Here is a 25,796-nt window from a genome sequence, read left to right on the forward strand (position 1 = left end):
CAGATCTTCTGTGAAAAACAGCTCCAAAAAATCAAGGGGAATAATTAAATTTGCTGTTTCCACCTGATTTTCGGGTTGGGCCGTGAATGGGAGAAGTGCTCTACGGGTCTTGGTGGTTGCGGGACACTACGTGTGCTCGCCACCGCACCAGCTTGTACTGCACTTATGGGACTTGTCATGTCACCAAGTGATACTGCAGTGCTGGTATGTGAAAGACCAGGATGTACTAGGCTGCTGGTGCTTGCCAGTTCACCAAAAGGTAGCGTGGCACTAGTACTGGCACTCTGCTGCATATGCGAGTGATCAAAATTTACCGCCAAGTGCTAGCAGAGATCAGGCCTGATTCTGCGAACACACTGTGGTTTTGTGTGCAATGTATCAAGTGACAATGACCTACTGACACTGCTCTTGCTGGGGGAGAAGGGGGGGGGGTAAGCGTAGGGGCTAAACACATGTGCTGGCAGGGACCAGGGCTGATCCCACTAACATTGCATTTTTGCGGACACTATATGCTGGTATAGTGCTGATCTGATCAAAGATATTGATCTGTTCAGACACTATACTAGCAGTGGAGTTTTATTGCGTATGAGCGTGGCTCTGGCAATCAAGGGGTTAAATGTAATTACTGGTGTACTGATGGGCAATCTGACGCTATCTGGGAGGGGCGTGAAAACCATGGGAGTGCGAATCACATATATATACGTGATTTTGCGCAACCATGCCACCCTGTAGCAATATTTCTGCTATAGGGCGGTTAGGAAGCAGTTAAAGAAACGGTTTGTGTTACGGCGCTGCGTTACTGTAAATGACAATTGTGCGGTCATGCAACGCTGAGCTTTCTTTCTGTGGTATTTGACCGACAATTTTGAGGAAAAACACAATATTTTGAACTTTTTGCTATTAAACATATCCAGTAAAAAAATTTAAAAATCAAAGTTTGTCATAAATTTAGGCAAAATGTATTGTGCTACATGTCTTTGCTAAAAAAGGTCTTCACTGTAAGCACACTGTTCTGGATGGCTCTGATCAGCCATCCAGAGTGTGCCCAAAAGCAGCCTTCCTCCCTGTCGGTGATCGCCGGTAATCACCAGGTAGGATCAGGTGATTGTTACCTGCGGCCGCGAACGTCGGCGCGGGTAGGGCGTGCCCCCCTACCCGGAAATGCAAAATGACTTTTTTTATACATGCTTTTGTGTACAGGGGGTCGCCCTGTACGTATATCATTTTTTTTAAACCTGCAAAATAAGTGCTTTTCTTTTTTTTAAGTGAACTTATCCTTTAAAGAGACTGTCAAGAGACCATACACAATTCTGCAGGTATAAGGTGGAAGCTACAGAAAATTGTACCAGCCTTTATAAGGCCCTCCATCTGAGTCAGCCAATTTTTTTTTTTTTTTGGGCTTCAACACATTTCATTATGTAGATATGTAATACCACGTGTCAAATACTTTACACTTGAAATTCCGGTTTCAAATTTATGGTGCCAAATACTATTACCCTGCAAATCCTAATAGTACTACATTATTTTTAAAAACACATGTGTCACCTAATTAATAAAAGATTACTTAATACCTGTTAAAAAGGTTTGATTGGATATGCAAACAATCATCGTTGAATTAAATATATTTATTACATACCTAAAATAAAGAGATTATTAATTATGTTTAATATGTTTTCACTCTGTGACACACTTTTCAGTTTGTTAGTTTCCTAATGCCTTCCCTCTGTAAAACCTACCAAAGTGCCGCCTTTCATTTACGTATTTCTCTACTGTTCCTAAACCTTTTCAGGTTTAATTCCCTTATGTTGTTTGCAACATAAATGTCCTTTTCTCTTGCATTCTGACATATTATCGGTATATCAGCATGTTTATTTTTAGACCTCTGTTTACTAAAGATAAGCTAATTTATTTTGAACTTATTTTGCTCCATCTCTTCCACTCCCCGTTCATTATAAATTAATTTCAGTCTTTTTGTTTCCCATCTCTATATGCATGAAATAAGTCCAACAATTTTCTGTTGCAGTTTGCTTTTTGGCTTTGTCCAGCATTGTTTTTTTCCCCTAGCATCCACCTCTCAATCTTCGACCTTATTTCTAGATTTGTGAAAGGGTGGATCAGTAGGAGGGGTGCGTGGGAGGAAGCTATTTCTTGTTGCTTGCTGGAGGAGGGTATTGGTGTGAAGGATCACAGGTGTTAACCTCCTCTCTGTCCTTAAAAAATTCTCACTGCATTATTTAGTGTCTCCCAAGTGAAAATATGCAGAGTTGAAATAAGATAATACATTTATCACTCTCTCTTATCAGTCTCCAGAGGTATCTGTACATTTTAGCTCCTGTCCCCTTCTTTGAGCTTCTGACTGTTAATTATTGTACTTAGTATTTTACTCAGCGTTCCCCACCTAATTACACAAATAAAAACTGTTACGTTAGCAAATTCAGCCACAAGATTTGAAATGTAACAAAAAACACATACTCTTTTGCATTTGGATTTGCTTGTTATCAGGTAGCTTTTTCTCTCTTTATATTTATACAGTTTATTATCTGATCCAACAAGCTTTTCTCTTATTTTAGCATTTTGCTAACTACGTTCCATATTGAATTATCCCTATACTCCTGCTCTCCTTTTTAGCCTTAGATTTCCCCCTGTCATCTCTTTATTACATACATATATATATATATATATATATATATATATATATATATATATATATATATATATATATATATATATATATATATATACACACACACACACACCTTCCATCACAGTAATATATGCTTTGCTTTTTATAGATTTCTTGTTTTACTTCCTCCATACCTTAATTTGCTGTGTTGCTCTCTCATCATCTTTCTTTTGCTTCAAGCTGCATCCTCCACCTGTTCTCCCTCCCTCCACTGCTTCCACATCATCTCCTATTCCTATATTTTCTGTGAAACCTGCCTATCAGTATGCTTCTATTTACTTTACCTGTGTGTTTCCTCTTGTTGTTCTCCCACCCTGTTTGGGTTAGTGCCATCTCTTGTCTGCCCTGTGGCTCTCGTTTTTGTCACTTTTTTGAGGAACCAACCATTCAATTTTGTACTGTTCACCTTTAAAGCACATTCTCTCAGTCCTTACTATCTGTGCTTCTCTCTTCCCCTGTATCTCTCTCTTTCTCCCCCCACCTTTCTCTCTTCTCATCTCTCCCCCTCCCCCTTCTTTCCTCCCTCCCTCCTTCCTTTTTCTCTCTGCAGCACACACAGGCAGATCTCTCTCTCTCTCTTTCCACTGCTGTTGATTATTCTTATTTTGTTTTTATATCTGCTTTTTCTCTTCCGTTTTTTGGGGAAAATACATACAATGCTTGGATAGTGTGCATTTTTGGCTAAAGGTGAGAACAGCTAACAGATCGTCTCTGAAGACAGCATCATCTGAAAAGGAATATTTGTGTGGTGAATCTGTTTTTTTCGTCTATGCCACAATCCTCCTTTCCTCCTCCATTTCTCTCTTTCGCTGTCCATGATGTTGAATTCTCTAAAGCTTCACTGGATGAGATTTATCTACAATGAGGGCTTTATGAAATTAAGCAAACCATTTATTTAATCCTTTGTCGTTTTTGTTGCTTTTTTTTATCAATACGGATTAACATAGAATGACTGATTATTTTTGGAGGAGCCTTTAGGAGGGGGATATTCCCCCTGTTAGAGAGGTTGTTCACATATATATTTTTTTCACCTTGGCTTTGTTTTCTTAGTCTGGATGTTGTCGTGGATCAATGGATGCTGGAGGAGGTTGAAGCCCACAAATGTAATACCCTTCATCTTCTCTCCAGACAGAAGAGTTCTTCCTCCCTACTAAGGAATCAGAGGGGGAATATGAGACAGGCAATGGGGGTCAGCATGACATGCTGATTTTGGAAACCAGAGGCTTGTGTTTGCCCTTTTGGCTGGCCCCCAGTGGTGCATCTGGCAGCCCCCTGGGGGTCATGGCCAGTTTTGGCCACTGGGTTTGGACCCTTTTGCCCCTTGGCCTTCTGACACTGGCCAGGGTCTCAGACACAGCACGGGTATCATCCAGTCTCAGTACTACTCACCATGTGCACCATTTCCATAACAAGCATGGGACAGTCCCAATCGCCATTAATAGGACCCCATTCTTAACAAGAGGAGGACATGGTGAGTATATTATGGTGATTCAATAGGTTGAAGTAAAAATTGAAGCAAACCTATGACATGTATGTTTTTTCTTAGTTTATTGAGAACATAATCATAAAAAAGGGGAAGGGAGACAAGGATGTAAGCTGCACTGGCTTAATTGGGTAATTTAAAATGGCTGATTTTAGGATAAACAAATTAAGATTAAAATGCATAGATTATTACTCAATTTTTGGTTTATTTGATATTTATAAAATAGTTTGCAATGCAAGGCAGGATGTGTGCAAGTTGTTTTGCATATCAAAGCTTTTATATTTAGTTTGTTATCTTGGCTTTTGTGAACAATATGTATATTACACATGTTTTGTGGGATTACCAAGTATGTAATGCTTCATAGGTTATTTCTAAAAAAAATTCTTTTGAAGCAAGAAAGAAGTTTTATAAATTAATTGGTAAAAAGGGTATCTGCTTCTAGCTATCATTTTTCAAAAAATAGATATGTGGCACTGGGTGTTAAATGTCTGCAGTTAGTGTGGATCTCAGAAATGAAGGCAACTGCAGTAGCTGTGTTTCTTGGTAAAAATAGAAGATGATTGTTTCTCAGTAAGCTAGTTTTAGGCTGAATCCATTTTGCCCTACTGATTTGAGAGAAGGATGATGTTGGTCACATGATAAAGGAACAGCAAACTCCCACATGTAACTGCCCCTATGCTACTGTCCAGTAACCTGATTATAACCCGGAAAATATTCTGTTTCTCAGAAGATTATTTAAAATGCATAGGTATCCATTTTACACATTCACCAACAGAGTTGCAATACCTACATTCTATCTATCTATCTATCTATCTAACACACACACTTTATCAGCGTTTTAGGTAGCCATATCAAAAGAGAAAGTTGTTGATTTTGCCAGAGGGTTTGGGAGAATGCTCAACATTGGTTTAACATAAGACATATTTATTTGATGCTGAAAGAGCATTATAGTATCCCTTAACCACTTGCCTACCAGGCACTTATACCCCCTTATTTACCAGGCCAATTTTCAGTTTTCAGCGCTGCCGCACTTTGATTGACAATTGTGCGGTCATGCAACATTGTACCCATATGAAATTTTGATCATTTTTTTCTCACAAATAGAGCTTTCTTTTGGTGGTATTTAATTGCCACTGGGCGCTTTACTTTTTGCGCTATAAATAAAAAATTGCCAAAAATTTGAAAAAAAAAAAAAGTTTCTTTGTTTCTATTATAAAATTTTTCAAACGGGTAATTTTTCTCCTTCGCTGATGTGCGTTGATGAGGCAGCACTGATGGGCACTGATAGGCGGCACTGATGGGCACTGATAGGCAGCACTAAAGGGCACTGATAGGCAGTACTAATGAGGTGGCACGGATAGGCGGCACTGATAGACAGCACTAATGAGGTGTCACAGCTATCTGATAGGCGGCACTAATATGCAGCACTGATAGGCGGCACTGATAGGTGACACTGATGATGGGTACTGATAGACGGCACTGACTGGCAACACTGCTGGGCACTGACTGGCGGCACTGACTGGCACAACTGGTGGCACTGACTGGCAGCACTGCTGGGCTGCACTGGTGGGTGGGAACAGGTGGGCAGCACTGGTGGGTGGGCACAGGTGGGTGGCACTGGTGGGCACAGGTGGGTGGGCACAGGTGGGTGGCACTGCTGGGCACAGGTGGGTGGCACTGCTGGGCACAGGTGTGTGAAATTGCAGAGTGGCACAGGTGGGTGCACTGCTGGGCACAGGTGGGTGATCTGCTGGGCACAGGTGGGCGGAGCTAGTGGGCGCACTGCAGTGCACAGGTGGGCGGAACTTGCGGGTGACTTGCGGCACTGCTGGGCACCGATCATCAGGGCACTGATCATCAGTGCCCTGATGATCGGTGCCGATCCCCGCTCTGACAACTGCCGGTTCTCGGCAGTACTTTCCTCACGATCTGACAGCGTGAGGAAAGTGCAGCCGAGAACCGGCACTTGCATTTCCCTCTGATCAGCGTGTCATTGGACACCGCTGATCAGGTGGTAAAAGGCCGCTGTGATTGGCCTTTTACCACATCACGTGATCAGCTGTGTCCGTAGGACACAGCGATCACGGAGATTGCCGGGTGCGCGCCCCCTGGGGCGCGCAGGAGAGCGCGTTCTGGGGGGACGTCATATGACATCCACTCAGAACTGGCCGGCCGCAGTGCAGCCGTCATTCGGCTATCTGCGGTCGGCAACAAGTTAAGTAAATGTTCTTTGTTTGTCTCGTTAAGAGATTGTTTCAATGGATTATATTAGTATATACTTTACAGCATATGCCACTCAATCTTATAAATTCTGGTTTATAAGATTGTATAAATGTTTTTCAGTATTCCAATAAGCGTAGTGCAGCACAGCATTTTGAGGATCTAGACATTTTAGGCCTGATCTATAAAACTCTTAGTAGGAAAGATGGTTTGATGCAAATCAGAGCAACCAATAGAAATGAATCCCTTCAATGGAGAATACCAGGTAGAAAATTCAAAGAATTTATATAATTGGTTGCTGTGATCTGAGACTATAAATTCCACTGAAAGTGTTACATATTAAACCCATTTGCACATAGTTATGTTAGTCTTCATATAGATTTTTTTTTTTTGTTATTAAAAGGTGCAACAAAAGATGTTTTTTGTTTATGTGCTTGCTGTGGTTAGTAAGTTGATTCTATATATCTGTTTTAAATGAAACGATGCATTATGTTGTATATTTAGTTCATATGTAAAAATTCTGCAATGAATTACACTTTGCACATAGCTCATAGCTTACAACTGGTTTGAGAAAAGATTAATACTCCCAACTTGATACGAATTTGTATGTGTCTGCTTAGACTGTTTTTTTGTTGTTATTGTTTGAATTGGATAATTATTGTAGCATTAAAAAAAAGCCCAGGAGCTCTAAAGGCCTTTCTAGTCTTCTTTTTAATTAGAAAGTGTATCCTATTCTCTTCTGTAAAGCGCCTTACTAATAAAAACCACAAAGAGTTAACATAAAAAATCAAAAGGCCTAAAGGTAGAGTGTTTTTATACAGAGAAGGACAAAACATTTCTGTTTAACTGTAACACATGTTCCTCAAACAGTTTCATATTTCTATTCATGTATATATGGTAATCTGGAAACATTTAAAACAGAATAACTGGATATAGGGTGGCAGGTCTCTTTTCAAGATGCCTCATGCCAAACTGTATGCTACTGGCAATATGTAATAAATAATGCTTGCCACAGTTCATATACAGTAAAGGAAATAAGTATTTGATCCCCTGCTGATTTTGAATGTTTGTCCACTCACAAATAAATCATCAGTCTAAAAATCGAATGGTAGGTGTATTGTAACACTGAGAGACAGAATAGCAACAAAAAATTCAAAAGAACTGCATGTCTAACAAATTATGCACTGATTTGCATGTTCATGAGGGAAATAAGTATTCGATCCTCTATCATTCAGCAGGATTTCTGGCTACCAGGTGTCTTTCATTCAGGTAACAAGCTGAGATTAGAAGCAGTCTCTTAAAGGGAGCGCTGCTAATTTCATGTTGTTACCTGTATAAAAGATACCTGTCCACAGGAGCAATCAAACAATCAGATTCCAAACTCTCCACCATGGCAAAGACCAAAGAGCTGTCCAAGGATGTCAGGGGCAATATTGTAGACCTACACAAGACTGGACTGGGCTACCAAACTATCGCCAAGCAGTTTGGTGAGAAGGTGACAACAGTTAGTGCAATCATTCGTAAATGGAAGAAACACAAAACTGTCAGTCTCCCTATGTCTGGTGCACCATGCAAGATCTCACCTCGTGGAGTGTCAATGATCATGAGAACAGTGAGTAATCATCCCAGAACTACACGAGGATCGTGTCAATGATCTCCAGGCAGCTGGGACCACAGTCACCAAGAAAACAATTAGTAACACACTACGCCGACAAGGTCCCTCTGCTCAAGACATGTCCAGGCCGTCTGAAGTTTGCCACTGGACCTCTAAATGATGCAGAGGAGGACTGTTGTGGTCAGATGAGACCAAAATCAAGCTCTTTGGCATCAACTCAACTCGCCGTGTTTGGAGGAGGAGGAATGCTGCCTATGACCCCAAGAACACCATCCCAACTGTCAAACATGGTGGTGGAAACATTCTGCTTTGGAGGTGTTTTTCTACTAAGGGGACAAGACAACTGCACCACAGCAAAGGGACGATGGACGGGGCAATGTACCGTCAAATCGTGGGTGAGAATCTTTTTCCCTCAGCCAGGGCATTGAAAATGGGTTGTGGATGGGTGTTGCAGCATGACAATGACCCAAATCACATGGCCAAGGCAACAAAGGAGTAGCTCAAGAAGAAGCACATTAAGGTCCTGGTGTGGCCTAGCAAGTCTTCAGACCTTAATCCAATTGAAAATCTGTGGAGGGAGCTGAAAGTTTGAGTTGCCAAATGTCATCCACCAAACCTTAAAGACTTGGAGAGGATCTGCCAAGAGGAGTGGGCCAAAATCCCTCCTGAGATGTGTCCAACTACAGGAAATGTCTGACCTCTGTTATTGCCAACAAGGGATTTGCCACCAAGTACTAAGTCATTTTTTGTGAAGGGGATCAAATACTTATTTCCCTCATGAACATGCAAATCAGTGCATAATTTGTCAGACATGCATTTCTTTTGAATGTTTTGTTGCTATTCTGTCTTGGTGTTACAATACACCTACCATTCAATTTTTAGACTAATCATTTCTTTGTGAGTGGGCAAACATTCAAAATCAGCAGGGGATCAAATACTTATTTCCTTCACTGTATATATGCATAAGCACAAATTGCTCCATTGCATTCATAATGTTGCATTTATAGTGTTCTGGAAATGTGTATTCATGGGAAAGAGTCCTAACTATACAAAGTGTGCATACCACATTGTGATATGATACCTGAAAATAATAATTAAATTGGCTCTAAAGTCAAATGGTTTAGTACCTTTATGCATTAACCACTTGCCCGCCAGAGGATAAAGCACTGTTACTTTAACTGACAATTGTGCAGTCATGCAACGCTGCACCCAAATGAAAATGTCCTTCCCCACACATGGAGTTTTCTTTTGGTGGTACTTGATTGCCTCTGCGTTTTTGCGCTATAAACAAAAAAAGACCAACAATTTTGAAAAAAAAAATATTTTTTACTTTTTGCTATAAAACATATCTAGTACAAAAACTGAAAAAATAAAATTTTGTAATGAATTTAGGCCAAAATGTATTCTGGTACATGTCTTTGCTGAGAAAAAAATTCCAATGCGTGTAATTTAATTGGTTTACGTTAAAGTTATAGCATCTACAAATGGCAGTATACAGTATACATACTGGAATTTTATTTTTTTTTATACTAGTAATGGCATCGATCAGCGACTTATAGCGGGACTGCGGCGGGCATTCTGACACTGGGTGAGAGCTGACTAGCTGCCACTGACATCCCCAGTGACACTAATACAGTGATCAGTGCTAATAAAAAGCACGGATACTGTACTAATGACACTGGGAAGGAAGGGGTTAACATCTGGGATGATCAAAGGGTTAACTGTGTGCTGTTTTACTATGTGTGTTGTACTATGTAAGCATGCTATGCAGAGCAATACAAATCAGTATGTTGGTGCTGACAGGGGAAAGATCTGTGTTGTTTACACGCAACCCTCTCCCCTGTCAGTGTTGCTCGGCGATCGCCTGCTGGCGGCAATTCCCAGCTGGGACCCGATTATCGACAGCTGTAGCCACCAATGGCAGCGTGGGTAGGGCAGTGCTTGCACGCCCCCTACCCAGAACTGCGAAATCACATATATATATACACGTGATTTTGCGCAGCCCTATTGCCCTGTAGCAGTGGTTCCCATATAGGGCGGTTGGAAAGCGTTTAAGGTAAAGCACCTTGCAGTAGCTGTTCCTCTCCTCCAAATACTTACCGGAGTCCTTTATTGATCCACTACTGTGCCTGTCTGCAACAGTGCTGTTGTTTCTTGATGGTCTCACAGGGTAGATTGATTGCAGTGGAGCCATTGGCTCCCGCTGCTGTCAATCAAATCCAATGAGGAGGTAGCAGGGCAGTGTGTGTCTATTTTAGTAAAAAGTAAAATAAAATAAAAATTTATCAGCTGGAAATTTTTCATTCATTTCATTCATTGCATTTTTTCAGGCAGCAAAATTCAGCAGTTTTTTTATGACACAAGGATCTTATACGCCATTACAAAAAGTCAGTTTTTAACACAGATTTGCAAAGTGCCTATGTTTTTTTTTTTTGTCAGTCTTCAATCCCTTCGTGCTGTCTCTCTCTACCACTGGGCCTCTAACTGCTGTGGTGAATGTCTAGTTTATCACTGCACACACTAATGTGCCAATGCACAACACAATTCCTGTTGAATGTGGAAACATGTACTGATCCATTCATCTCAGCTAACCCTTTCCAACCTGACAGCTGGGGGGGAAGGGGGTTCGGGGGCACAGTCCTTAAAAGACACTGAAGCATTAGTGTGAACTTGGCCAAAGGGTGATCTAATGCATGTGGTGGGACCCACAGTAAACACATATACAATAAATAATTCATGAAGATCAGTTTATTCACTCTTGTTTTCTGAAAGAAGTGCATCTTAGATTTGTGAAGAGCACATTTAAATAGCACAGATATATTTTGCTAACACAGTGTTTCTTATAGTGATACCTGACACACACGGTTTCTTTTACATTATACCTCTTCTCTCAGTATGTGGATGATGGCACTGTAATTAAATGAATTTAAAAAAAATCTAAGTACCTTCTTTCCTAATCGATATACAGCTGTCACATGACCCAGCTCTTTCCCAGCCTGTCTGTAGGGAAACAGTGACAGGAGGACCTTTTTGTCCTCTGTCGCTGGTCACATGTTAAAAAAAAAAAAAAACAGCCTTTAGAATAAAGAGTAAAAATAATTAATATCAATAAACTATTTTAAATTGTCATACAAATATATATTTAAAATCAAATTATTATAATTTTTGTGTCTGGCAATAAGAAGGTGTGGGTGGATTTCTGCCAATCACGCCCCTCCTGCCTGTGTCTTAGAATAACAGGGAGATGAAGCCTCTATCAAGATGTAGTATTCCCCCTTCCCACTATGTTCAGCTGGTTAGTGAGCGTGAGCGAAGAGGGAGTGAGTGTTCTGACATTCATCACTGCGTATACACCCACATGTGTGACTTTATAGTCACATGGGCTGCTCAGATGTGATAGGGAAGATATGCTCAGGGTAGAAATACACTGATAGCATGTGCACTAGCTGCCAACACTGCTATGCAAAACCCCAACTGCAGTGGGGACATTGACAGAAGGGGGAGACAAAGAACAGCAGGATCAACCAGGTTTTTCGTAGAATAAAGAAAACAAGTTCCATAGTGACTGTGTGAGTATGAACAGCATATAATACAGCATTTATTGATCGTTTTTAATGATGTGGGCTTAATGATACTTTAATACAGTCATGTTTGTGATGGGTCATCACATGACTGTGAAGTAAACGTAACCTAATTTTTTCAAGCACAAAAAGAGTGTTGAGTTATATAGCACACTTTGTTCACACTTTGTTCAAACCATAAACAGCTGTGACTGTGATCTGAGATGTGACCTGTAAACAAAGCATTCAAATCTATGGAATGAAAATATGATAAATATGCCCACTGATGACACCACTATCCCTTGTAAAACCTGTGAAACAGTTTAAACTACTATGATTGACAACACAAAAACATACTGTATGTAGGCATATCGTGCAGTCAAGGCCAGAGGGAGTAATGGTAAAGAATTTTGCAGACAAGGCTGTGAGGTGTTGTGTTAATTCTCTTCTTGGGTTCCCATCCCCTACATCTCTTCTAACATTCTGCTAAATCTTATTTTCACTACTGCTTAGACCTGAAGAAGGGGACATTCGCCGAAAGCTTGTCCTCAAAATTGTATGTTAGTGCAAATAAAAAAAGTATCACGGACAGTACTCAATTGTTTCTGGGTTCCAGTAGAGTGGCACTGGAGTCATTTGGGTCCTAGGATTAAAAAGTTTAGGAAATTCTGGTTGAAATGTTTGAATCCTACCCTAGAAATCTTATTGGCCATTTTCTGATTTGTGTTTCTTGGAATTACTGTTTACCCCCAATCTGCTTTTTGATTCTGATTTTTGAAAAAAATGTTTTGCACATGATGTAAAGGAATAGGAATAAAAATACACTGTGCCTAATTTTGATATGTGTATACACATGTGGATATATCATCCAGTATAGAATCTTGTGGGTACTAGTCTTTGTGAAAAAAAATACTAAATAAAAAATAATATACACATCATTTGAAATAAATTACTGGAAGTTATATCATGAATGTATGGTGTTTTAATAATGTTTGATGCCAACCTTATTTTATTATACTATAGCATATTTTTTAAATTATTAAATCCAATAAAAACAGATTGAAAATGATATTTTAACAAATTATTATTATTATTAGTTTATCTAATTCTCATCCTCACTTAGAAGTTTATATCTGTGGAGAAGGAGTGGGGTTATAGTAGCCCTACCCCTTCCTTTCCTCCAGCTGACTGAAAAAGGACGGGGCAGGAAATGGGAAATCTCTCCAGCACAGGCACAGAGGACACCTCCCATTTCTTGTACAGACATCAAATAGACAGAAAGTGAGGGAAAATCAAACAAAGTGACAAAAATTTTAACTCTCCCCTGTTCTATTCCAAGCTAAAATAAGTAAAGCTGTAACTGTGTATAGTACTAATATGTAGAATCTAAAGCTATCCATACATGCACAGATGTAACTATCCATGCTGTACTGAGGAATCTCCATTGCTGTGATACCCATGGTTGCTTCTGGTGAAATGCAGTCACTGGCTGACAATTTACCACCCAGCTCTTCCAATTTGTCATTTGAAATTTGTACAGGCTGGTGGTGCCTGTATAGCCAGTATAAGTACATTAGTTAAACGCTGGTATACCATTAATTTTTAAAGCAATATTTTTTAATTGTGATTTTTTTACTTAGTTACTTATAAATACAATGCATGTAAATGTCTTCTGGACAACTTCAGTAAAAGACAATAAAACAAAAATTACTTTTGTGTTTGAGTTTTGGATGGGGAGAGGGGTTGGGATTGCCATTACTGTCCTCGATAGTTTTTATAGCAGTCATGCTTACCACCGAACCGCAAAGATTTCGGAGTTTCTGAGTGACTTGGAGCAAGTATGCAAATTAGGACCCTTGTCTTTACACTGAATTTTCAAAAGCACATAGGAATTAGAAGCCTATACATTGTTTTCATTAAAGGTTTCCTTTAATTACAGATTGGTCATTTATGTAAACTCTTTAAATAAAGTTTATATAATGACAGGGTCCCAGGAAGAGAACATATCTTTTTATGGAAGTACAAGGCAGTTCTTCAAAAATTATTTTAAGTATTCCTTCCACTTTAACCACCTCCCATCCGGCCATTGTATATGAACGGCTGGGCGGTGGCAGTGCAGGGTCGGGTGGCTGTTTATGAACGGCCTCCCCGCACCCTGCTTGTGCGTGCTCCCTGGGAGCGCACAGCACCGTGATCCGGTGCCCGATGTGTCCTTCGGACACAGTGGAACATCGATCGTCAGACGGGACCTCTGTGCGAGGTCCTGATCATGTGATCACTGATTGGCCAATCAGTGATCACATGCAGAGTAGTAAGCAAGATATCACTTGTGACATCATTGCTTACTACGTGTGAAATCTGTGAATGATCACAGAGGTCACATGGTACAAGGCTATTCACAACAGCCTTGTACCATGTGACAAGCTGTGATCAATCACAGCTCACACAGTAGTTCTCAATGGCTGCAAGAATGCAGCTAGAGAGAAGGAGGAATGATTGCTTTTACAGCCTTTATGGGTGTAAAAGCAATCAGTGTAATAAAAAAAATCATCACCCCCCCACAAGTAGTACAGTGTCACCATGGTGACACTGTACTGCTAAGGTGACAGTATGTAAAAAAAAAACAAAAAACATAAAAAAATGGAAAAAAAAATGTTTAAAAATTATAATTTTGGTTATAAACTAATTTGGGTTTTTTTTTTTTTTTACTAAAACGATAACGGAATACATTTTGGCCAAGATTTATGATGAAATACTATTTATTTGCAAAATGTTATAAAAAAAAAAACACTTTTTAAAAACATTTTTGGACTTTTTCATTTACATAGCAAAAAAATAAAAATCCCAGTGGTGAATAAATACCACCAAAATAAAGCTTTATCGGTCTCAAAAAAATGCTAAAAAATTCATATGGGTACAGTGCTGCATGATCGCGCAATTGTCATTCAAAGTGTGATAGTGCTGAAAGCTGAAAATTGGCCTGGACAGGAAGAGGGTAAAAGTGTCTGGACTGGAAGTGGTTAAGCTAAAGTGTTTCTAAAGCCTCAAGTTTTTTACCTTAATGCATTCTTCTGTGCTGCAGGATCCCCCGAGCTAAGGGGTGACACATGAGCACTGTACACGTGTATACAGTAGTGTGGTACACTGATCTATTTTGAAGTACAGTGGATTTAAAGGGATGGTTCACCAGTTTGAGACTATATTCTAATGACACTTAGAGTTGGTGTATGTGGATCAGGATTGATGGGATATATACCACACATGTCCATGTGCTGATATTCAGGATTTAAAGGGACAGTTAACTATTAAGGACAATTATTCGTTATCTGTGTGCACAATTCATGTAGAGCACTGGTTATGTGCAGTTAATGGAGTCGTATATGCATGTATTGATTAGACATCTGGTATAGCACACATTGATACTCACAAGCTTAGTCGTTTTTGTTTTTGCATGTATTTATTGTTTAGTACTATATTTTGTATTTATATTGCATTTGATATAGTGCACAACAAGCAGAAAAGCTCCATATGATTACACCTTGTGTGAGTGTAACTCACAAGAAGCAACTCACAACAAACAGAAAACTCCATGTGATTCCACCTTGCAGCATGAGTGTATCGCAGAACAAGCAGAAAATCCACGCCATTTTGCCTTGTAGCGTGAGTGTAACGTACAACAAGCAGAAAATTCTATGTGATTCCACTTTGTAGCGTGAGTGTAATGTACAACATAGTAATCATAGACACATTTTAAATTTTGACTGGAATTTCACTTACAAAAAAAAAACAGAATTAAAAAATAAACAAAATCACAAGTAGTTGTAACAATTCCATAAGGTTGCATGGATTGCTTTTCTATTATTTGCTTGTATTCAGCCGCAGTGTCACGAAGAACATCGGGCCATTCCATCTTCTGTCTGAGATCAGAGTTCATAACAGAGATTTAATTTAACCATTAGGGGACCGTCCACATCACATATACTGCGGCAAAGTGGCCCCTATGCGCAAGATCACGTTTATAGCTGTGACCCACAGCCACAGTTGATTCCTTCTTCTGGGAATTAAAGTAAAATCTCTGATGGGGATGCAGACAGCAATAAAGCGCTAATGGAAGCCCAGCATTCTAGGAGTCCACCCAGGCAGGACAATTTGGGATATTGGTCCAGATCAACTTCTCTGGCAGCCGTCACCCCATTTACCACCAGAGGGCACCTTTATCATCAGGCTATACCTTCATGGGACCTCCGGCTTCATGGAATTTCTATGTGCACATTAAATTGCACTTCCGGTGAGTGGGCAATTTTTCTACACCTTCATGTTAGGATGCTGGAATATACCCATTTGGATTGAAGTCATTTATACTCCATCACTGGAATATACCTTTTTGGACTGATATTATATTACCTTGGACTGTTTAACATTCAGTTTATGGGATTTTTTCCATTTCTGTCATATTTTGTCATACTTTAGACAGTGTGTTTTATTTGTATAGCGCTGCACACCCTATTTTCATGTCATATTCTTAGAAAGGCTTTGTGGTTCCTTTTTGTGCATCAGCAGCTTTTTATTGGTGCGCTCGCTAACTCACACATTTATATGCTATATAAATCCTGTATAATAATTAATAATACCAGCACTGCAGTATCGCTTGGTGATGTGGCGAGTCCCATAAGTGCAGTACAAGCGGTGGCAATCACAAGTAGTGTCCCGCAGCCACCAAGAATTCGCACACAGGTCCGTAGAGCCCCTAGTATCCTTCCGGATGTGCTTGCAAATCCCGATTGACAGCCCACAAAATCTGCAGCACCCGAACTTCCCCCATTCACGACCCAACCCGGAATTCAGGTGGAAACAGCAAATTTAACTACTCCCCTTGATTTTTAGAGCTGTTTTTCACGGAAGATCTGTATAGATTGATTGTGGATCAAAGCATTTTATATGCACAACAATTTATCGCGGCCAACACAAATTCAAACCTTGCCAGACCATTCGCATGGAAACCCGTTATGGTTTCCAAATTTAAATTTTCCAAATTTTAATTCTCTCCAGCTAATATCATGTTCTTTATCATCTCTGCTGTTATCTGTATTTTGCTACACTCGTTATTGACCCTTGGCTTGTTCTCGACTACGCTTCTGCCTGATCCCAACCTGCGACTGCTCCTTACCGACCTTGGCTTGTTTACTGACCACACTTGCGTTTGATCCTTACCTGTTTATATGCTACTGGACCTCCGCTTGCTCACCTCCTGGTGGGGTGATCCCGAGGACCAAGACCTGGTGCTAACATGCAGCCAAATCCATCTCCACCATTAGGAGCTTTAGTGAACACCGGTTGGTGATCCCACTCCTCTGTCACAGTGACCTGTCTATGTACCTATCCTGCTGGTTTCAGGTAAGCCTTTCCACTGCTATAGCAACTGGACTTTGAGCTTGACCCATGATCGTGACATGCACCATGCATGTGAGGTATCGCCGTGAATGTCAGATCAAGGACAGTAATTCTAACACTAGACCTCCTCTGTAAATCTAAAATGGTAGCTTGTAAAGGTTTTTAAAATGTTGCCTATGGATATTAAAAACATATGTAGTTTGTCACCATTGCACAGGGCATGCACAGTTTTAAAGGTCATGTTTGGTATCTATTCACTTGACATACCATCATCTTTTATATTTTACCAAATAATTGGCCAATATATTGTGTTTTTGTCCATTTAAAGTAAAAAAAAAAAAGTGTATTTTTTTTTTAATTTGCTTTTGAATAATAGCTGCGCAAGTATTATGTCACATAAAAAAATTGTAGCACCCACCATTTTATTCACTAGGGTGTCTGCTTTAAAAAAAAAAAATAAATTATATATATATATATATATATATATATATATATATATATATATATATACAGTCATGGCCGAAATTGTTGGCACCCTTGATATTTCTCCAGGAAATCATGTATTTCTCACGAAACGTATTGCATTAACACATGTTTTGCTATACACATGTTTATTCCCTTTGTGTGTATTGGGACAAAACAAAAAAAGGGAGGAAAGAAAGCAAATTCGACATAATGTCACACAAACCTCCAAAAATGGGCTGGACAAAAGTATTGGCACCCTTTCACAACTGCGGATAAATAAGAATGTTACAAGCATGTGATGCTCCTGTAAACTCACCTGGGGCAAGTAACAGGTGTGGGCAATATAGAAATCACACCTGAAAGCAGATAAAAAGGAGAGACGTTCACTTAACCTTTGCATTGTGTGTCTGTCTGTGCCACACTAAGCATGGACAACAGAAAGAGGAGACGAGAACTGTCTGAGGACCTGAGAACCAAAATTGTGGCAAAATATCAACAATCTCAAGGTTACAAGTCCATCTCCAGAGAACTAGATTTGCCTTTGTCCACAGTGCGCAACATTATCAAGAAGTTTGCAACCCATGGCACTGTAGCTAATCTCCCTGGTCGTGGACGGATGAGGAAAATTGATGAAAGATTGCAACGCAGAATAGTCCGGATGGTGGATAAGCAGCCCCAAACATGTTCCAAAGACATTCAAGCTGTCCTGTAGGCTCAGGGAGCATCAGTGTCAGCGCGAACTATCCGTCGACATTTAAATGAAATGAAACGCTATGGCAGGAGACCCAGGAGGACCCCACTGCTGACACAGAGACATAAAAAAGCAAGACTACAGTTTGCCAAAATGTACTTGAGTAAGCCAAAAGCCTTCTGGGAAAACGTCTTGTGGACAGATGAGACCAAGATAGAGCTTTTCGGTAAAGCACATCATTCTACTGTTTACCGAAAACGGAATGAGGCCTACAAAGAACAAAACACAGTACCTACGGTAAAATATGGTGGAGGTTCAATGATGTTTTGGGGTTGTTTTGCTGCCTCTGGCACTGGGTGCCTTGACTGTGTGCAAGGCATCATGAAATCTGAGGATTACCAAAGGATTTTGGGTCGCACTGTAGGGCCCAGTGTCAGAAAGCTGGGTTTGCGTCCAAGATCCTGGGTCTTCCAGCAGGACAATGACCCCAAACATACGTCAAAAAGCACTCAGAAATGGATGGCAAAGAAGCGCTGGAGAGTTCTGAAGTGGCCAGCAATGAGCCCAGATCTAAATCCCATTGAACACCTGTGGAGAGATCTTAAAATTGCTGTTGGGAAAAGGTGTCCTTCCAATAAGAGAGACCTGGAGCTGTTTGCAAAGGAAGAGTGGTCCAAAATTCCGGGTGAGAGGTGTCAGAAGCTTATTGATGGTTATAGGAAGCGACTGATTTCAGTTATGTTTTCCAAAGGGTGTGCAACCAAATATTAAGTTAAGGGTGCCAATACTTTTGTCCAGCCCATTTTTGGGGTTTTGTGTGACATTATGTCATATTTGCTTTTCTGCCTCTGTTTTATATTTGTTCCAATACATACAAAGGGAATAAACATGTGTATAGCAAAACATGTGTTAATGCAATACCTTTTTTGTGTGAAATACTTGATTTTCAGGAAAAATATCAAGGGTGCCAACAATTTCGGCCATGACTGTATATATATATATATATATATATACATACAGTGGGGATCGAAAGTTTGGGCACCCCAGCTAAACATTTGTATTAATGTGCATAAAGAAGCCAAGGAAAGATGGAAAAATCTCCAAAAGGCATCAAATTACAGATTAGACATTCTTATAATATGTCAACAAAAGTTAGATTTTATTTCCATCATTTACACTTTCAAAATAACAGAAAACAAAAAAATGGTGTCTGCAAAAGTTTGGACACCCTGCAGAATTTATAGCATGCACTGCCCCCTTTGCCAAGCTGAGACCTGCCAGTGTCATGGATTGTTCTCAATCATCATCTGGGAAGACCAGATGATGTCAATCTCAAAGGTTTTAAATGCCCAGACTCATCTGACCTTGCCCCAACAATCAGCACCATGGGTTCTTCTAAGCAGTTGTCTAGAAAACTGAAACTGAAAATAGTTGACGCTCACAAAGCTGGAGAAGGCTATAAGAAGATAGCAAAGCATTTTCAGAAGTCAATATCCTCTGTTCGGAATGTAATTAAGAAATGGCAGTCATCAGGAACAGTGGAAGTTAAAGCAAGATCTGGAAGACCAAGAAAAATATCAGACAGAACAGCTCGCAGGATTGCGAGAAAAACAATTCAAAACCCACGTTTGACTGCACGATCCCTCCAGAAAGATCTGGCAGACACTGGAGTTGTGGTACACTATTCCACTATAAAGAGATACTTGTACAAATATGGTCTTCATGGAAGAGTCATCAGAAGAAAACCTCTTCTACGTCCTCACCACAAAAATCATCGTTTGAACTTTGCAAATGAACATATAGACAAGCCTGATGCATTCTGGAAACAAGTTCTGTGGACCAATGAGGTTAAAATTGAACTTTTTGGCCGGAATGAGCAAAGTTACGTTTGGAGAAGCCCCTTCTCCACAGAATTTAATGAAAAGAACCTCTGTCCAACTGTTAAGCATGGGGTTGGATCAATCATGCTTTGGGTTTGTGTTGCAGCCAGTGGCACAGGGAACATCTCACAAGTAGAAGGAAAAATGGATTCAATAAAATTTCAGCAAATTTTGGATGGTAACTTGATGCCATCTGTGAAAAAGCTGAAGTTAAAGAGAGGATGGCTTCTACAAATGGATAATGATCCTAAACACACCTCGAAATCCACAGGGGATTACATCAAGAGGCGTAAACTGAAGGTTTTGCCATGGCCTTCACAATCTCCTGACCTCAACATAATTGAAAATCTATGGATAGACCTTAAAAGAGCAGTGCGTGACAGACAGCCCAGAAATCTCAAAGAACTGGAAGACTTTTGTAAGGAAGAATGGGCAAAGATACCTCAAACAAGAATTGAAAGACTCTTGGCTGGCTACAAAAAGCGTTCACAAGCTGTGATACTTGCCAAAGGGGGCAGTACAAGATATTAACTCTGCAGGGTGCCCAAACTTTTGCAGACGCCATTTTTTTGTTTTCTGTTATTTTGAAAGTGTAAATGATGGAAATAAAATCTAACTTTTGTTGACATATTATAAGAATGTCTAATCTGTAATTTGATGCCTTTTGGAGATTTTTCCATCTTTCCTTGGCTTCTTTATGCACATTAATGCAAATTTTTAGCTGGGGTGCCCAAACTTTCGATCCCCACTGTATATATATATATATATATATATATATATATATATATACACACACATATATATATATATATATATATATATATATATATATATATATATATATAATATTTGGGGGTTTAAATGAATTTCCTAGCAAAAAATACTGATTTTTTTCATGTGACCAAAAAGTGTCAGAAATGGCTTGATCTTCAGGTGGTTTAGAAGAGTGAATGATGTGTGGCATAAACTTCTAATGCTGGGCATAAATGCCCCCACCCCCCAAAACGACCCCTTTTTGAAAAGTAGACACACCAAACTATTTGCTGAGAGGCATGTTGAATCAATAGAAGTATTTGTTTACCACAAGTTTCTGGAAAATGACTTTTTTTTTTTTTACACAAAATTGTCACTTAAATGATTTACTGCTCACACATGCTATGGGTATATGTGGAACTACTTCCCAAAATACATTCTGCAACTTCTCCCAAGTATGGGGGTACCACATGTGAGAGACGTTTTGGCAGTCTAGCCAAGTACAGGACCCCAAAATCCAATAAGCACCTTCAGGCTTTTAAAGGGCTTTATTTCCTCATTACACTTCCTGACTACTTATCACAATTTCGGAGGCCTGAAATGTCAGGATAGCACCAACCCCCCAAATGAATCCTTTTTGGAAATTAGACACCCCAAGGAATTTGATAAGAAGCATGGTGAGTATTTTGCAGATCTCGTTTGTTGCCACATGTTTTTGGAAAATGAAGAAAACAAAACAAAAACATATTTTTTCTTTTTTTTTTATATTTCAAAACCTTGTGAGAAAAAAATTAGATCTGCAAAATACTCACCATACCTCTTTTTAAATTCCTTGGAGTGTCTACTTTCCAAAAATGGGTCACTTGGGGGGGGGGGGTTGGCGCTATCCTGATATTTGAGGGCCTTTGAAACTGCGATAGGTAGTGAGCAAGTGAAATGAGGAAGTTACACACCTTCCGGGTTTCAAAGTGGTCATTGGATTTCAGGCTCCTGTATGTGGCTAGACTCCCAAAACATCTCACACATGTGGTATCCCTATACTCAGTAGAAGTAGCAGAATGTATTTTGGGGTGTAATTCCACATATGCCCATTGCTTGTGTGATAAATAAATCATTTAAATGACAACTTTGTGAAAAAAAAATGTTTTTGTCATTTTCCAAAAACTTGTGGAAAAAATATAAATCTTCCATGGACTCAATATGCCTCTCAGCAGATAGCTTAGGGTGTCTACTTTCTGAAAAGGGGTAATTTGAGGGTGTTTGTACTGTCCTGGTATTTTAGCACCTCAAGAAATGTGATAAGCAGTCAGAAAGTAAAAGCTGTGTAAATTCTATTATCTATACCATAGTTTATAGATGCTATAACTTTCACACAAAGCAATAAATATACACTTATTTTTTTAACTAAAAACATTTAGCAGAATACATTTTGGCCTAAATTTATCACACAATTTTAGTGTTATTTGGATATTTCTTATGACCGAAATAAGAAAGTATAGTTTTTTTCAAAAAAACATTTCTCAAAATTTTTTTGTTTATAGCGCCAAAAATAAAAAGCGCACAGGTGATCAGGTACCACCAAAAGAAAGCTCTATTTGTGTGAAAAAAGGACATAAATTTTATTTATGTACTGTATTGCATGACCGCGCAATTGTTTATTAAACTAATGCAGCGCTGTATAGCAAAAAAAATGGTGTAAATTGCAATATCTATACCATAGTTTGTAGACGCTATAACGTTCACACAAAGCAATCAATATACACTTATTGGGATATTTTACCAAAAACATGTACCAGAATACATTTTGGCCTAAATTTATCACTAACTTTGAGTTTACTATATATTTTTTAAAGCCATTTTTGTGTATAGCGCGAAAAATAAAAAGCGCACAAGTGATCAAATACCACCAAAAGAAAGCTCTATTTGTGTGGAAAAAAGGACGTAAATTTTGTTTGGTTACAGCATTGCATGACCGTGCAATTATCAGTTGAATTAGTGGAGAGCAAGTGGTTAACCCTTCCTGACCAGACCATTTTTTTTGTGTTACGGCGCTTCGTTACTTTACCTGACAATTGTGCGGTCATGTAACGCTGCACCCAAATGAAATTTGTGTCCCTTTTTCCCCACAAATTGAGCTTTCTTTCGGTGGTATTTGATCGCCTGTGTGTTTTTTTTTAAATATTCTTGCACTATAAAAAATAAAGACCAAAAATTTATAGAAAAAAACTATATTTTTGACTTTTTGCTATTAAACATGTCCATAAAAAAAAGAATTTTGTCTTAAATGTATGCCCAAATTTATTCTGCTATATGTCTTTGCTATAAAAAAATATCCCAATCCATGTAAATTAATTGGTTTGCGTGAAAGTTTTTGCATTTACAGATGGATTTGTTTTTTTTTATATTGCTAGTAATGGCGGCGATCAGCGACTTATAACGGGACTGCGGCAGACATTCTGACACTGGGGGGAAACTGAAGTGGCGTCACTGACATCCCCAGTGACACCAATACAGTGATCGTTGCTAAAAAAAACACTGACACTGTACTAATGGCACTGGAAAGGAAGGGGTTAACATGAGGGGCGATCAAAGGGTTAACTGTGTGCTGTTTTACTTTGGACTGTGTGTCTGTGCTTCACTGTAATCACACTGTGCACAGCCATCCAAAGCAGCATGCACAGGCTGACAGAGGAGAACTGTATTGTTTACATACATTTCACTTCCCGGCCGGAGATCTTTGGCAATCACCGGGCGCCGACACATGCCCCCTACCCAGAAATGCGAAATTTTTAATATATATATACATGATTTTGCACACCCGTGCCGCCCTGTAGCAGTATTTCTGCTATAGGGCGGATGGGAAGCTGTTCGATCTGGAGCAGATAGAATCTGGAGCAGATGTGCATAATACCTAACCAGTTTGTTCAGTTTCAACTTTCACACTGATCCATAGCAAAAAAAGTCAAAAACGCATATGCATTTTTGCAGCGTTTGAGGTGTGTTTTTTTACAGGACAGAACAGTGACTCAAAATTTGCCCCAAAAATGCAACCGCAGGTGTGGTTTTGCTGCATTTTTAATTGATTTTTATGGGGATGTGCGTTTTTGCTGTTTTTTTTTTTGTTTTGTTTTTTTTTGTTTTTTTTATTACACCAAACCTGCACCAATAATGCAGCAAGCAGCAGGTCAGTGCAAAGAGTTTCAGAGGATTTACAAGATCACATGTTTTTCTTCTACTTTTTTGCAATACGAAGCACACTTGAACAATCTATTCCATTTGTATAAAATCACACTAGCTCTACATAGCAAACAGATGGAAACCTCTGTGCTAACCCAAATGTGTATCAAAAACCCATATATTACGTTGCAGGTCCTCACTGTTGTGCATTCAAACACCAATAGAAATCAAATGTAGAAAAAGTGCAGCGCAACTAAATGTGTATGACTCACTATAAATGTACAAAGAAAATGATAAAATATAAAAAGACAACCGTGTACATGCATTTTTTTTTTTTTTAGTATTTATGACGTTTAAAAAGGAATGATTAATTATTAAGCACTGTATGTACAAGGGAGGTCAGGATTTATTGCACTTTATTGAGTTATATCATCAGTTTTATCACTAATTGTGTTTTATGCATTTACATGCGTTTGTCATATTTTTATTTGTATCATTTTCTTTGCATATTTATAGTGAGTTATACACATTTAGCTGCGTTGTATTTTTTTCTATTTATTTGTTTTATCATCAGTTATATCATTGTGTTTTATGCATTTACATGTGCTTGTTATTTTGTTTTCTCTTTGCACATTTATAGCGAGTTATACATTAGGTTGCGCTGCACTTTTTCTATTTGTTTTATCATCAGATTTGTCACTAAATGTTTTTTTCTGCATTTACACGTGTTTTTGTAATTTTTTTTTTTTTTAATAAATTTTCTTTGCACATTTATAGTGAGCTATGCACATTTAGTTGCACTGCACGTTTTATACCCTTGTACTACATAGCTGATGAGAGATCTAAAGGAGATTGTACAATCAGATTGTATAGAAAGGTAGTATTATAATGAGGGAACAGGAAGTGAATGCTGAGATATCATCTACAGTTAATGATACAATCTGAAAATCTGTTCAGACATTCAAATAAACTGACAAAAAATAAACCTCTTGTGGATCAGGTAAGTGAGAGAAAAGCACATTGGGATGGCTGGGGGAGAAATGGCAGTGGGAAACACTTCTATTAATTATAAAAAGTGAAATTCTGCCTGAAAAGGTGAGCTTATCCTTTAAAGGAGATTTCTACCATGGGGGACTTAAAGCCCACACTGTGCTGTCATTTCATATTTGACAGACAAACAAGCATAGCAGGATACATACCAATCATTGAGGGTTAGCTGAACTCTTGTCTCAGCTCAGGCTGCAATAGTAATTTTAAATCCAGAGCCACAAAATGTTCTCAGTTTTCGGGGTCGTTTTACTGCCAACTTCCCTCAACCTGGAAAATTAAGGGCCGGATTAAGCTGACATAATTATGTCAGAGCCACTCTCTGTATCTTTAAAGTGATTGTAAAGGCAGATTGTTTTAAAAACAAAAAAACAAACCTGTCATACTTGCCTGCTCTGTGCAGTGGTTTTTGCACAGAGCAACCCCAATCCTCCTCTTCTCGGGTCCCTTCCTGGGTTGCCACCTCATCCCTTTAAAACCAAACACATATTAACCTCTCTAGCAGTTTTCCCGAGTCTGGCTCGGGGTTAAATCTAGCTGCCAAAAGCGGTAACCTCGAGCCAGACTCGGTGTCACTGCAAGTTTGCCTAGTTTGCCAAGTACCTGGTGCCTGCGATCTGGGTCCTGAGCCACATGCAGTCAGCCGTCCCGTCTCCTTCCCTGCTTCCCTGGTATCTCACGCTGATCAGTGTGATCAGCGTGAGCCTGCCGTGCTGTCGGGGGGCGGGGCTTGCGCGAGGCGGGAGTTATAAAAATAGATCAGTGTCAAAATAAAGTGTTGCTCTAGTGCATACATTGTAACTTTACCTCAGATATTTCCATAGTGCAGTT

The 25,796-nt window shown here is 39.3% G+C and overlaps 1 protein-coding gene and 1 long non-coding RNA gene across 20 annotated transcripts in view; one reads left to right on the forward strand and one right to left on the reverse strand.

Annotated features, from left to right (window-relative positions):
- Nucleotides 1-25,796, forward strand: part of LOC149443234 (neurexin-2-like) — a 2,355,461-nt gene that overhangs the window by 1,665,204 nt on the left and 664,461 nt on the right. The window lies entirely within an intron of this gene.
- Nucleotides 1-25,796, reverse strand: part of LOC149443242 (uncharacterized) — a 193,626-nt gene that overhangs the window by 115,845 nt on the left and 51,985 nt on the right. Inside the window, exon 3 of one of the 2 annotated variants that reach the window (XR_016306687.1) lies at nt 8,915-9,282. The exons of the other annotated variant lie outside the window; for it this stretch is intronic. This is a non-coding gene — a long non-coding RNA (uncharacterized LOC149443242). Of the gene's footprint in view, nt 1-8,914; nt 9,283-25,796 lie in introns of those variants that run through there. 2 annotated transcript variants of the gene reach the window in all.

The sequence above is a fragment of the Staurois parvus genome, unplaced genomic scaffold (assembly GCF_062004578.1).
Source record: "Staurois parvus isolate SC_StPar_1 unplaced genomic scaffold, SC_StPar_1.0 ptg000866l, whole genome shotgun sequence".
NCBI classification, from domain to species: Eukaryota; Metazoa; Chordata; class Amphibia; order Anura; family Ranidae; genus Staurois; species Staurois parvus.